This window comes from Phoenix dactylifera, chromosome 5 (genome assembly GCF_051530095.1).
Source record: "Phoenix dactylifera cultivar Ajwa chromosome 5, Ajwa_hap1_PhDact_Kaust_v1.1, whole genome shotgun sequence".
NCBI lineage: Eukaryota > Viridiplantae > Streptophyta > Magnoliopsida > Arecales > Arecaceae > Phoenix > Phoenix dactylifera.
Window position 1 is genome coordinate 24,020,101 of NC_143194.1, and position 14,055 is coordinate 24,034,155.

Sequence of the window (14,055 nt, forward strand, 5' to 3'; positions counted from 1 at the left end):
CCAAATGATTCCTTGCAGAATAAAATTCCAAATTGCCACATTGCATATGTGGTTCGTATAATAGTTTCTTGCTATTTCTCAACCAAAGTTAACATCCAACGTGGTAACACCTGAACTTCGTATGCCTTCATTATTGTCATATACCATTATGAAGAATATCTAAAAATAATATAATAATTATTACAACGATCATTTCTATGATTTTAATGAAATATGAAGAATAATAATAGAAAATATTATTTCTTTTCAAAAAAAATTTCTTCATCTGATAACTAAAAGATACTTTTATTGGCTAGCACACGAATTTCAATTTAAAGAATTATTTTGTTCCAATGAACAATAAAAATGTTGCAAAATGATCATTAGTTTAGTTATCCAACACTGGTACATTAAAACACAGTTCAAAAAAGGAACTTAAAACCCAGTTCTTTATTTGAGGATCATCCTACTTTAAAATCATGAGCAAGAGCAGAGTACAAAATCTCAGAATGGCAGGCTAGCGAGTACTTGGAACTACGGATTTGTGGGCCTGCCGAAGAATGTCCGGGGAGGGACCACCGAATGGATTCAAATCACCGATCGGATGGCACAGGTTGACCGAAATAAATCCTTAAGATCTTTCCCATTCCGTCACCTTGTCGCTGTGCCACGAAACAGGCTCCCCTCTCGTCCCCTAAGGGACCTCCTTGTCACCAACTCGAAGCACGAGGGCTCAGGCCGGCGACGATTCCGGCCGTGCCGGCGAGCTTATGCTGTGGTCGTCGTCGGATCACTCCTTACTCCGGCCAGGAAATGTCCTCTACCAATTCGCTAAAGGCCTCCAGGTGGCAAGCTATGAATTCAATACAGCAAGCCAAGCGAATGAACCAAGTAAAAAATATATTAAAAAGAAATCTCTTGGGGGATCTAAATGTCTGCTATCTATTTTCACTTGAATTGTTTCGTAAAATTGATAGAATTATTTTGTTGTTATACTTTGGAAGAATTGCTTGGTTACATGTTCATTCAGGCTTTACATCTTAAAGTGCGACAAAACTTGCTCTTGGAACTTGGATTTTTTGGGGTGGGAAACAGTCCTGGCTACCGCTATACGTAGTTCCTCTCAATATACTTTCCTCCAATACTATCATATTTAATTAGCTAGATGGCTGATTTCCAGAACTATGTATAGATAATAATGGTTTTTGAAAGTGAGGGTGCCAGATGGCTGCTTTGGATTTAATCCACTATCTGCTCCTAGACTTTTTAAATAAATTCTTTAATTTAAGAAATAAATATTATATTTCAGTTTGCGATCAACAAAATAGACTTTCTTACCATCCAATCAGAGCTATATGGACTTTAATAGAGCCTTATTTCTTCCATATATTTATCTCCGCCAATAACTTTAAACAATGAACATCATGCTGATGATTGTAAAACATGCTCAAATTTTCCTCCAAGTACAACCTGCTTAATCTTGAAAGATGATGATAAAAGGTGTGACAAGAAGTAATTTATATTCTTGGGGGAGGTAGACTTTCTTGATGATCTCCATGCTTCTTATTTGGTGGAGCATGGTCACTCTGCCTAGTTCTTTGTATACATTATTAAAGTTCTCCATTGTTTTTTTTTAACCACTAGTTCCCAAAGACCAACCTCCACCAAATAAGATAAACCAAATTCTCTGGAGTTAAGCCTCTAAATCTGATCTAAGCCCTCCTAACCCCCATACATAAATAAATCTCAAGTGGTAAACACTTCCTCCGTCCCTTCCCGTCTCTCCCTTCATCCACCCCCAAAATTCAAGTCTATATAAGAGAATAGGAGAGTCTAGGTGGACATAAAAATAGGAAATAAACCTTGCAGTGGCCATGGAGGAAGCAGGAGATCTCGAGATCTCCGGCGTCGGCTCCAACTCCACCATCAACGATGACGGTGGCTGCGCATGGACCGATTGGTCCCCAGTCATCGACTGGGGGCCTCTCTCCGCCGATGATGACTTCCGGGGCCTCGTCGAGGCCATGATGTGCGACGACAATGACGACGTCGCCCACGCCGGTGTAACCCGCATGGCCTATGATCCATACTGGAATTCTAACCCGAGCAGCACCACCACCAGCACCGGCACGCCGCCGGCAGAGGAACCTAGTAGCAGCGATGGTGGCGGCGGCGGCAATGATGACAAGGGGCTGCGGCTGGTGCATCTATTGGTGGCGGCGGCAGAGGCACTGGCCGGCCCCTACAAGAGCCGGGAACTGGCCCGGGTGATATTGGTTCGGCTCAAGGAGTTGGTGTCCCCGGCAGGCGGCGCCGCCGGTTGCGGTGGAGGGACTAGCATGGAGCGACTCGCCGCGTACTTCACCAATGCCCTCCAGGGCCTGCTTGACGGCTCCTCCGCCACAGCCTGCAGCCGGCAATCAGCGTCGCACCTCGATGGCCAAGTCGGGGATGTACTGGCTGCATTTCAGCTGCTCCAGGACATGTCCCCCTACGCGAAATTCGGCCACTTCACCGCCAACCAGGCGATCCTGGAGGCGGTGGCCCGCGACCGGCGAGTCCACATCGTTGACTACGACATCGCCGAGGGCGTCCAGTGGGCATCGCTCATGCAGGCGCTCGTCTCCCGGAAGGACGGTCCCCCACCGCCGCACCTGCGTATCACCGCCGTCACGCAGCGTGGCAGCGGGACGCGGGCGGTGCAGGAGACCGGGCGGCGGCTGGCGGCATTTGCGGCATCTCTCGGACAGCCCTTCTCCTTCGGGCAGTGCCGGCTGGAGGCCGACGAAAGGTTCCGGCCGGCGGGGGTGAAAGTGGTGAAGGGCGAAGCAGTGGTCCTAAACTGCGTGCTGCAGCCGCCGCATGCGGCGGGGGCGGCAACAACTCGGGGGGCGGGGTCGGTGGCGTCGTTCCTGTCAGGGGCGGCGACTCTGGGAGCGAGGGTGGTGGCGGTGGTGGAGGAGGAAGGTGTGGCGGAGGACGGGAACTTTGTGGGGAGGTTCATGGGCGAGTTGCACCGGTACTCGGCGGTGTGGGACTCGCTGGAGGCCGGGTTTCCGATGCAAGGCCGGGCTAGGGGTCTCGTCGAGAGGTTGATACTGGGGCCGAGGATCGCCGGAGCCGTGAGGAGGGCTTACAGAGCTACTGGAGAAGGAGGGTGGGGGGAGTGGATGGCAAGGATGGGGTTTGGAAGGGTTGGTATCAGTTGTTTCAACCACTGCCAAGCCAGGCTGTTGCTGGGGCTCTTCAGTGACGGATACCAGGTGGAGGAGGACGGGCCTAACAAGCTGGTGTTGGGGTGGAAGTCTCGGAGGCTCACCTCAGCCTCCATTTGGTCACCTCCTCCTCCTGCACCAGCTTCTGTACCTCCTGCCAATATTGGAGTTAGCAGCAGCATGGAGGATTCTGATTTCTTGCTGGATTGATTACTTCTCCACTTTCTTTCTTGCAATTGGTTTGCTCTGGTATCATGGATTTCCTCTCGTTTTCCTTGCCTGTCACTGCGTCACTGTATTGATTGGTGTCCTTTTTTTATGTTCCTATTTTTTTCGGAAAAGGGTTTTTTTATTGATCCTGGTTGATTCTTATTTTATGTTTCATGACAACAACTTTTGTCCTCAAGTGCCAATTGTTGGATTACCCGAAAGGAAACAATATAGGACGGTATGATTCGTCATCCGGAAAGCTATTTGATAAGGAATTAGAAGAGAAGAAAAAAAGGGAGAGGCTACAATTATTGTGTTCTTTCCTTCAGTAAGCTACCATTTACGTGGTTGACACTACTTACAAGGATTTTATATTGATAATCTACCTTTTACGTGCTTGACACTACTTAAAAGAATTTTATATATCAATATGAATAGTTGGATATTTATATTATAGGAAGTACAACTTTTTTTTCTTCATTAAAATTTAATCATAAATATCACGATCAGCTCGTAGCCAGTCTAAATAGGCCCGTGCTATAGCATCCATGAGTTCATATAGATTATGAGTCAAATTTGCTCTAGTATAATTTGTAACAATTTAGAACTTGATCTAAAAAAACTAGCGAGAAGATAATATTTAGATTTCTAAATCTTGTATAAGTACCCAATATCTTTCCAACGAATAATCAATATAGAACTAAGCACACGCCCGAATCGGTTCTCATAATATGGGTATGTTCCACCCACCTTAGCAAAAAAAAAAAAAAGAAAAAAAAAAAGAGCCCATAATAACTAGTAGGGGGACAGCTTTAGCCCAATGGCGGACACGACTGACCCTCGAACCAAGAGTATACTAGAATATAGCGTTAAGGATGCAAATGGTCCAGGCCTGGGCTTAGGGTATGTCAACGTTTGGAATGGGGCCGGACAAAATGTGGCCCTTGGACCAGCCCATTTGCATTTCTTCATGGGTGAAGGGAAGAAATACTTGTAATGAGAATAGCAATCTTACGTTGGACGAACTTTTTCTTATGAAAACAAAATTATGTCAATTTTTCCTGGTCTTTGGGTGACATCTGAATAAGTTACATTGATGTTTTTTGGTTGTGCTCTTGGGATCCTTAAAGATGATAGAATTTCAAATCACTGGTTGCAATGCAGGGCTACCAGATTGTGACTCAAACTTGGAAGGAAAAGGCTCTTTCCATAACTCTGGTTTTCAGTTGAATATTTCATGCAAATCTCTTGTTGGGTTGTGTTAAGGTAATTAAGCCAATTAAAACACTTTCTCCATTGTTTGATAACGTGACGAGCAAAGGGCATATAACAGAGTTTTTAGACTCTATATTTTGCACATTTCTTTCATCCTGAGTTTTGAAAAGAGCATAAGCTCATTATATCTGGAATCACGAACCTTTGCATCAGTTACATGTAGAGGGGTAATTGTGATCTTTTGTGATCTATTTATTTATTTATTAGTTATTTTATAAACTATAATGAATTATTAATTATTATAAAAATTTGCCCTTAATTTTCTAGATTTGCCCAATTATCGGAAACTGTAATTAAGCTTAATATTAGTTAGTATGGAAAAATGTCATAGTAGAACTATTTCCATATGCTATGTAAAAATAAATAAAAGCAAATAAATTAATCACATAATTTTCAAGGCTATTGAATTTATTGATTTTCTTGCATGGTAAACGAGTAACATTCAAATTGGTCCCATATTTTTCTATCCACAACATGTTAATTATAAATAATAACATACTAAAATTTAGAATCACAATAATACCGTATTCAAGTTTGAGAGATATACATGGGGAAGACATATTGAATACGACTCTTTAATCACCCGGAATAATAGCGGCTGGATCTTCCCTTCCTTGCTCCTCACAAAAGATAGCTGTCAATGGGGCAAGCTATGAACTATATGGAGAGGAGAGGGAGACCTAGCCTTTATATAGAAAACATAAGGGAGCCTTCTCATTAAGGGCTCCAAACTCTAATTGGGTTTTCTGGCCTACATACCAAAATTACCACAACAAATAGGACGCAATCCTATACATCCAAGGTGCACCAAAGCCTATAAAACAAAGTGATCACATATCATATTGGGCTTAACCATAGTACCATTATGAGCCATATGTCTAACTTGTTTTATAAAACAAAAAATACGCAATCAGTGGAAGCTCATATTTTAAAATTATTCTAACATTCTTCCATTTGGGCAAACACGGATTGTCATATTACTTTAAAAAATTTTGTTTTGAAAACGACTCTCGGGTTAGACTACATAGATGGCCATATATATAGCTCAATTGATAATCACATTGGATACATGATCCAGTCTAACAAGAACATCAACATCGAACATAGAGGTTGTTACACCATTTAATTGATGTAAGACCACTCCACAGCTATAAATACTAACATCCTTATCGACATGGATCTCTATCCTCCAACCAATGTGCTAGTATGTAGTACGAACTTAGCACCAAAATATGATCAAAAGATGTGCTAATTCGTATCGGTCCTCATAAATGCTCCAAAAAGAAGTCACACGTCTCAAAAGAGACTCACATCATATCTTTATGCATTATATCTCGAGATCAAAATGGTATCATAATAAAAGACCTATGTAAAATGCATGCTTAAATATAATTATAATTTCTGTGCATAAAATACATAATTATAAATGGAGAGATAAATGTTATTATTATTGAAAGAGACTATATCCGAAACATATGGGTTGCTTATGTACCCCGTAAAAAAGAATTAAGCCAAAACGTAGTTCTTTTACATAAATAACTTCTACTAACCAAAAATATCAAAGGTTTCCAAAATACCCATATTAGCAATGTGTGTCTTAAAGACTTTCAGTGCAAATCCCTTAATCAATGAGTATGCAATCATTGCCTCTGTATTTATATGCTCTATTTTGTCCGCCCTTCTTTAACTTTATCTATGACCACCAAGTAATTGATATCTATAATGCTTAGAGCCACCAGAACTCTTGTTATTCTTTGAAAAAAAAAACACTGTTGCACTATTGTCACAGTAGATAGTAATTGGTCTCGAGATGGAATCAACAATTTTTAGTTCCGAAATAAAATTTCTCAACCAAATGACTTGGATTGTAGCTCCATAACATGCTACAAATTCAGTCTGCATAGTAGAGAAGCCACTAGAGTTTGTTTAATGTTTTTTCAAGAAATAGCACCACCAACTATCATAAAAACATAACCTAAAGTTGACTTCAGATCACCTTGACATCCTGCAAAATCAAAATCAGAGTAGCCTACCACCTCAAGATGATCTGTATGCTGAAAGGTAAATATATAACCTTCAATCTTCTTCAAATATCTCATAACGTTTTTAGCTATTTTCTAATGCTCTTGTCCGGGATTCGACTGAAATTTACTAAGGACACTGACTGTATAGGCTATATCTAGTCTAATGCAAACTTGAGCATACATTAGGCTTCCTACAGCACTTGCATACAGTATGTTCTTCAAAAATTCTCTTTCAAATTCATTTCTTGGACACTGAGTTTCACTAAACTTATCCCCTTTTATAATAGGTACATCACCAGGTGCACAATTTTGCATATTGAACCTCTCTAGGATGCGTCGTATGTATGTCTTTTGAGAAAGTCCTAACAAGTCACAACCTCTATCACACTGTATCTCAATACTAAGTACAAAAGAAGCTTCCTCAAGATCTTTCATTTCAAAATTAGCAGATAATATTTTCTTTGTCTTATGAAGTGACCCCAAGTCACTGCTAGCAAGTGAAATATCATCAACATACAAAACAAAAAAATAAATTTTCTTCACTGATCCTAAAATAAATGCATCAGTCCACTATATTTTCAACAAAATCAAGAGAAGTCACAACCTCATCAAATTTTAAATACCCTTGTCGGTATGCTTGCTTGAGCGCATATACGATTTGTTCAACTTACATACCAAAATTTTCTTTTCCTCTATAACAAAACCTTTAGGTTGCCTCATGTAAACTTCTTCAAAAAGATCTCTATTTAAAAATACTATTTTAACATCCATTTGATGAAGCTCCAAATCATAGTGTGTTACAAGTGCCATGATAATTCTAAAAGAATCCTTGGATGAAACTAGTAAAAAGGTCTCATATAGTCAGTGTCCTCTCGCAGAGTGAAACCTTTAGCAACCAGTCTAGCCTTTTGTCGTTCAACATTTTCTTTTGAGTCTAACTTGGATTTGTAGACCCATTTGCAACCTATGGCCTTAATTTGTGGTGGAAGTTCAACAAGTTTCCAAACTCTATTTCTCTTCATAGAAAATATTTCATCTTCCATGGCATTCAGCCATTTATCTAAGTCAGGTTTTATTAATGCATCATTAAAAGAGACGGAATCAAATATTATGCTCAATATTAAAATCACTCTCCAGTAAATTGACAATATAGTCATTACGTAAGGCAGACCTTCTTTCCCTTTGTGATCTCCTAACCTGTGGTTTAGAAACTGACTCAACTACTATTGGAGGAGGAATGTAAGGCTCTTCTTGATGCCCAAGTTCTTCATTAACTGTTGCAATCGGCTGAGAAATAACTCTTTCTTATACAACGAAAATTGGAACCATAACTTGATCTAGTTCAGCAAAAATTTACTTGAACACGAAACTCTCACTATTACCAACATCATTCTCCAGGAACTTCGCTGTAATAGACTCAACAATTCTGGTGCCACAATTAGGAATATAGAACTTATAGCCCTTTGATTTATCTGGATACCCAATGAAAAAATCAGGTGTGGATTTGAGGTCTAATTTCTTTGCAGAAAGATTATAAATCCTAACCTTAGTTGGGCAGCCTCAAACTCTAAAATGGGCTAAACTGGGTTTACGACCTATCTACAATTCAAAAATTTTTTTTTCAGCAGCTTTACTAGAAACCCTATTCAGAATATACATAACAAATTTCAATGCCTCACCCCACAACAATTTTGGTAAATTTGTTCTACTCATCATACTCCTTACCATATCCTTTAGAGTCTGATTACGCCTTTCAAAAATACTATTTTGCTCAGATGTTTCTAGCATTGTATATTGAGGAACTATCCTACATTCTTGTAAAAATCTTGCAAAATTATTCATGTTCTGACCGGACTCGTCATACTTACCATAGTATTCACCACCATGATCAGATCTCATAACTTTAATACTCTTCCTACATTGCTTTTCTATTTTTATTTTAAATATCTTGAATTTTTCGAAAGCGAGAGATTTATCATTAATCAAGTAAACAAAACCATAATGCGAGAAATCATCAATGGAGGTTATAAAATATTTGTTGCCACACATAGTAGAAGGTAACAGTTCACTAATATCGGTGTGAGTAAGATCCAAAAGATCATCGCTCCTAGTGGATCCCTTTCTTGTAGTTTTAGTCAGCTTTCTCCTTATACAATCTATGCAAGTGTCAAAATCCAAAAAATTCAGAGAGAGTAGAAACTCAACTTTTATCAATCTCTCTATTCGCTCCCTTGAAATGTGCCCTAATAGATTATGTCACAATATAGAGGATGATTCACGAATTAAGGCCCTTTTCTTTCCAACATTAGTAACATAAGAAACTTCACCAATAGGAGCCAAATTCAATCTGTATAAACCATCGCATAAAATGTCATTTCCGACCATACGGAAATCATAAAATAATTCAATCATTCCATTACTAAATTTAAAAGAAAATCTAGATAGATCAAGTTTCAACACAGAAATTAAATTCTATCTCATCATCGGTACAAAAAATATATTTTCCAAAACAAGAGAAAAATCAGACTCTAAGGATAACTCCACTACTCCTATAAACTCAACTTTAACTTGAACTCCATTTCCAACGCACAGGTTCACTTCATCCTCACTTGGCCTCTGTCTTGTTACGAACCTCTGCAAAGAATTAGTGATATGAATACTTGCACCAGAGTCTATCCACCAAGAATTCAAAGGTTCATATATCAAATAAGACTCAAAACAAACCAAGGCCAAGGAGATACCTGCCGAAATCTTCTTTTCTAACCAGGCCTTAAACTTAAGGCAATCCTTCTACCAATAACCCTTTTTTTTGCAGAACTTACATTTGTCATTATTCTTTATAATTTCTTTAGGACCATTAGAAGTCTGTCCATGAGACCCTCTGTTCTGCTGATTGTAGTGAGGCTTGTTGCCCTTATAGAACTTAGCTTTATGATTATGAGAAGACCCCTTGTTCTGAGAAGGCTGATAGGTTAGTTGCACAGTTTCAACAGTCTCACGATGCATTCTGTACTCCTCTTGGGCATACACAGCAATCAAATCATTCAAATCCTATTTGTTATGCTGAGCATTATAAGCGACCTTAAGCTGATTGAACTGGCTGGAAAGGCTATTAAGAACATGATAGATAAGAAAAGGCTCTGCAATGAAAACTTTTAGGGTTTCAATTTAGAATTTATGTGCAGCATTTTCATAATGTAGTCCCTAACTCCATAAGTACCATCATATTTCATACTCATAAATTTATCCATTAGGTCCCCAGTTTCAGCTTTATCGGACTCAACGAATCTCTGTCCTATCACATCCAAATTTCTTTTAGCATTGTCGTTGTCCGGTATAGCACCCATAATAGAATCAGATATAGAACACTTGATAATCTTTAAACATAGCCTGTTAGCTCTTTCCCACTTGACATATTTAGCCTTGCACTCTACAGTGCTCTTATCTGTTAGTTTTGAAAGCTGCTTTTCTAAAGCAAAATCTAAACCCAAAAGATCTAGTGCTATTTTTATGTCCCGTTTCCATCTTACATAATTATTTCCAGACAGGGTTTCAATAGCAGATAATTGGCTTGAAAGGGAAGAGGCATTCAAAATTGTGGAAACAACATATTTTATTTAATATCATCCAAATGTGATGCACGAAATTGATGGATGACAACATATCTATCTAATTAACTTGGACCATTAATTAGATAGTTCGTAATCAAGCTTGAAAAATATATGAGTCTAATTACAGTAAAAGCCTCGGTGCATCATTATAGAGTCACCTTTGGACTGACAATACAACACGCTATAAGGTACTCTTAAGACATATCATGGAGTCAATTAACAAAATCACATCAACTTTTGCAACACCATCATTTTTGGGCAGAAGGATGATTCTAGGCTAATGTAATCTCATTAATCACTCTATGCCATTTTTCCAATTCATCATGTGCAATAACACCTTCGGGCAAGATATTGCATGCAATGATCTGAAAAAATGCAATACTACCATTTTTTTTAAGAAAATCAAATAAATATCAGTGAGTGTGCCACTTTGGTGGCTACCACCCACTTCAATTTCAAAATATTCTCTTAATGGAAAAAATAAGGATAGTCTTTATGCCCAACAAATTTCAATCACAAAAATAATGGTTATGTGATAAAATTATAACCATTAAACATGCTACAATCATAATCAAAAACACATGTGATTGATCAAATAAAGATATTAATTACAAAATTCAAGGTATATATGGCAGCAAGATATATCCAAAATTTAATCACATCAAATTTGTCAGAAAATTTATTGCTATAATTATCACACCGGAGCCCCTCAAAAGGTGTACAAAAATATTAAAAATTGTGAAAACAGTGTCTTATGCGAATACAACATTTTTTTTTTAATGAGATGGATGAACGGAATTGCATGCGGTGAAAGTAAGGCTGCAAATGGATCGGGTCGGGTCGGATCAGGATCCGACCTGAATTTTAAGACCTACAGATCCGGGTCGGATCCTAAAATTAGATCCGAATCATTTTTTGGGTCGGATCTGGGTTTACTGAACGGATCTGATCTGACCCGAATGAACCCGAAGAGAGAGAGAGAGAGAGAGGGGGGGGGGGGGGGGGGGCGCAAAAGATATTTTTTTTTTTTTTGTTGTGTGGGTCGTGGCTCCGTCAGGATTCTCTCTCGATCTATTACACTGTTGATACCTCCATGCCAGTTTTCTGCAATGGAATTGGATTTTGGAAGAAGGTCTGGGATTTTTTTTGTCCTCGTAAGAGGGGAGCTGGGAGACACCAAGTTCCGTCCAATCAGTCATATAGATAAAAAATAGTGTGATATGAAATTTGGCTTGTAGACCGATAGTTAGTAAGTCGTGGGTCATTTGTTCTGACTGGAGGTCAATTGCAAGTCTTTCAAGTCATAGGTCACCCAGCACCTCATAATTATGATATGCTCAAATTAGATTTGTCCAAATCCTTTTTCAAAAGCATAAAAAAAGTGGATTCAATTTTTGGATCCAAACTTGATTCGGATTTGATCCGATCCGATCCGATCTTCAAGTTGAATCTGGGCCCATTCGAACAAAATATCGGGTCGGAGTCCTAAAAAAAATCGCTATCGTAGGTGACCGAGGCTGTTACGATGGCGACCCATCTTCTCCGCCAGAAATCGCGCGCTCTTGGCGGGGCCCAAATGGAAGAGCGCGTGCAAGGAGAAAGTGGAAGACCCTGCGTGTTGCATTAATTCTCTCGCACGCCACAACAGTACTCTTGTTTTGTGCTTGGGAAATGCTGATCCCACACCATAAGTTTTGATCAATAATGTTGCTGGGAGGTGCTTGAATATTAATGACATGTCACGCTAGCCCCAAAGCACATAGGCACCTGGATATTATTATGTATATTTCCGAAAAACTAGCAATGCTGCATGCCTTGGAATCCAGTTTTTTTTTTTTTTTTTTTCTTTTCTTTTATGTTTCGATCTTGTCAAGAAAAGTTGCGTTCTGGACTTTACAACAATCTGGTCTGTGGTTGACACGATCTAATGAAAATTAAACAGCTTGATGAATTTTAATAAATTTATTCAGGGAATCAACCAGATGCTTTTAATCATAAACAGAAATAACAAAAAGATTAAATTTTGATCGAACTCTGACGAATTAAATTTTGAAGTCTCAGGCTTTAGGGAGAAAAAACAAAATTTTAAAGATTTCTAAATAATTTTGCATGAAAGATTCTAATCCTAGCATGAAAGCTCTGATACTAATTATTAATTATAAATAATAACATACTAAAATTTAGAATCACAGTAACACCGTATTCATGTTTGAAAGTTATATCTGATTATCCAATCATCTGAAATAATAGCGATTGGATCTTCCTTTTCTTGCTTCTCACAAAAGATAGGCAAGCTATGAACCATATGGAGAGGAGAGGAAGACCTAACCTTTATATAGAAAACATAAAGGAACCTTTCCATTAAGGGCTCCAAATTCTAATTGGGTTTTTTGGTCTTGTTGCTGGTGGTCCAAACCGAGAACGATTGACACGACGGTGTGAACGGGGTTCCGCCTGAGTTGTCTTGGTTGGTGCTGGTTGCGCTCCACCTTCCGCCAAGGAACCTGCAAACAAGCCTTGCACCACCACCAGGGTGGTGATGGCCCTCCGACGGTCAAGTCAGAGGAGATTGGAGGAGGAGAGATGATAATCACAAGTGGGAGAGAGTGCTCTGGGAGGTATTGCTTACCCCCCCCTTCTCCCCCCAGCCGCATATATACCTGGCTGGGAGGTCTCTCAGGGGGGTTTGTCGTCGTGGGGCACGATAGAATGGCTACTGACATGGCCGTTACGGGGCGTCGTGGAGCAGCGCCGGGTACGGTCATGGCAGGGCGTAGTGGAGCTCCGCTTTGTACGGTCGATACAGGAGATCGTGGGCAGCATCGGGTACAGCCGTTGCAGGGAGTAGTGGAGCAGGAGGCCGCGGCGTGCCTCTGGAGAATAGCCTGTCGTTATCAAAAGATCTCCGATTCGGGGTCGGAATGCTGGATCATAGGGCAGCCGACCCGGGGTCGGGCTGCGGAGCCGAGTAGGTCCGACTCGGGGTCGGAGTGCTGGATCATAGGGCAGCCGACCCGGGGTCGGGCTGCGGAGCCGAGGAGGTCCGACTCGGGGTCGGAGTGCTGGATCATAGGGCAGCCGACCCGGGGTCGGGCTGCGGAGCCGAGGAGGTCCGACTCGGGGTCGGAGTGCTGGATCATAGGGCAGCTGTAGCTTTCCTGGATACGCGTGCCGATCACGTGGGGCATGGCGGCTCAATTCCCCCATAACAGTAGCCCCCCACTTCCGAGCCTGGAACCAGAAGGGGAACAGGTGAAGGGAGTGATGTTTCGAGATTGCCGCCATCCTTCGGAGAGGCGCGCGCGCTTCAAGCTTCCCGCCTTCTTTATGGCGTATGGCGGTTGCTGCTGACCTGGCAACCTGAGGATTTCGGCGGACATCCTTCCTTAATGGTGTCGATTCGCCTTTGGGGTGCGAGCGACCCTTCGGCGGCCAGGCGTCTTCTGGCGTCATCGAGGTGTCACTTGCCCTTTCGCCTATTTAATCGGGGGCCCTCCCCCGTCCGTCTTCTTCTTTACGGACATTTTCGAGTTTCTCCTTTGCGCTACCATTGTTGCCGCCGAAACGTTCGCTTGCTTTTCCTTTGACGCTCTCGGAGCCGTTCTTCCTCCTCTTCAAGTGAGTTTCCCACTCTTCTACTTTGAGCTCTTCATACTTTTTCTTTTTGTACTAGTGCACCCCAGTCGTTCCGGCCTTTCCCTCCTTCTTGACCCCGTCCTGTCCGTAGATTGGCCATTAGGG

The 14,055-nt window shown here is 40.8% G+C and overlaps 1 pseudogene across 1 annotated transcript; it reads left to right on the plus strand.

Moving 5' to 3' along the window:
• Positions 1-1,366: 1,366 nt before the first annotated feature.
• On the plus strand, positions 1,367-3,869 carry LOC103720306 (protein NODULATION SIGNALING PATHWAY 2 pseudogene; annotated as a pseudogene). Its single transcript, XR_015987185.2, has one exon. The product of XR_015987185.2 is annotated as a protein NODULATION SIGNALING PATHWAY 2 pseudogene (transcript).
• The last annotated feature ends 10,186 nt before the right edge of the window (positions 3,870-14,055 follow it).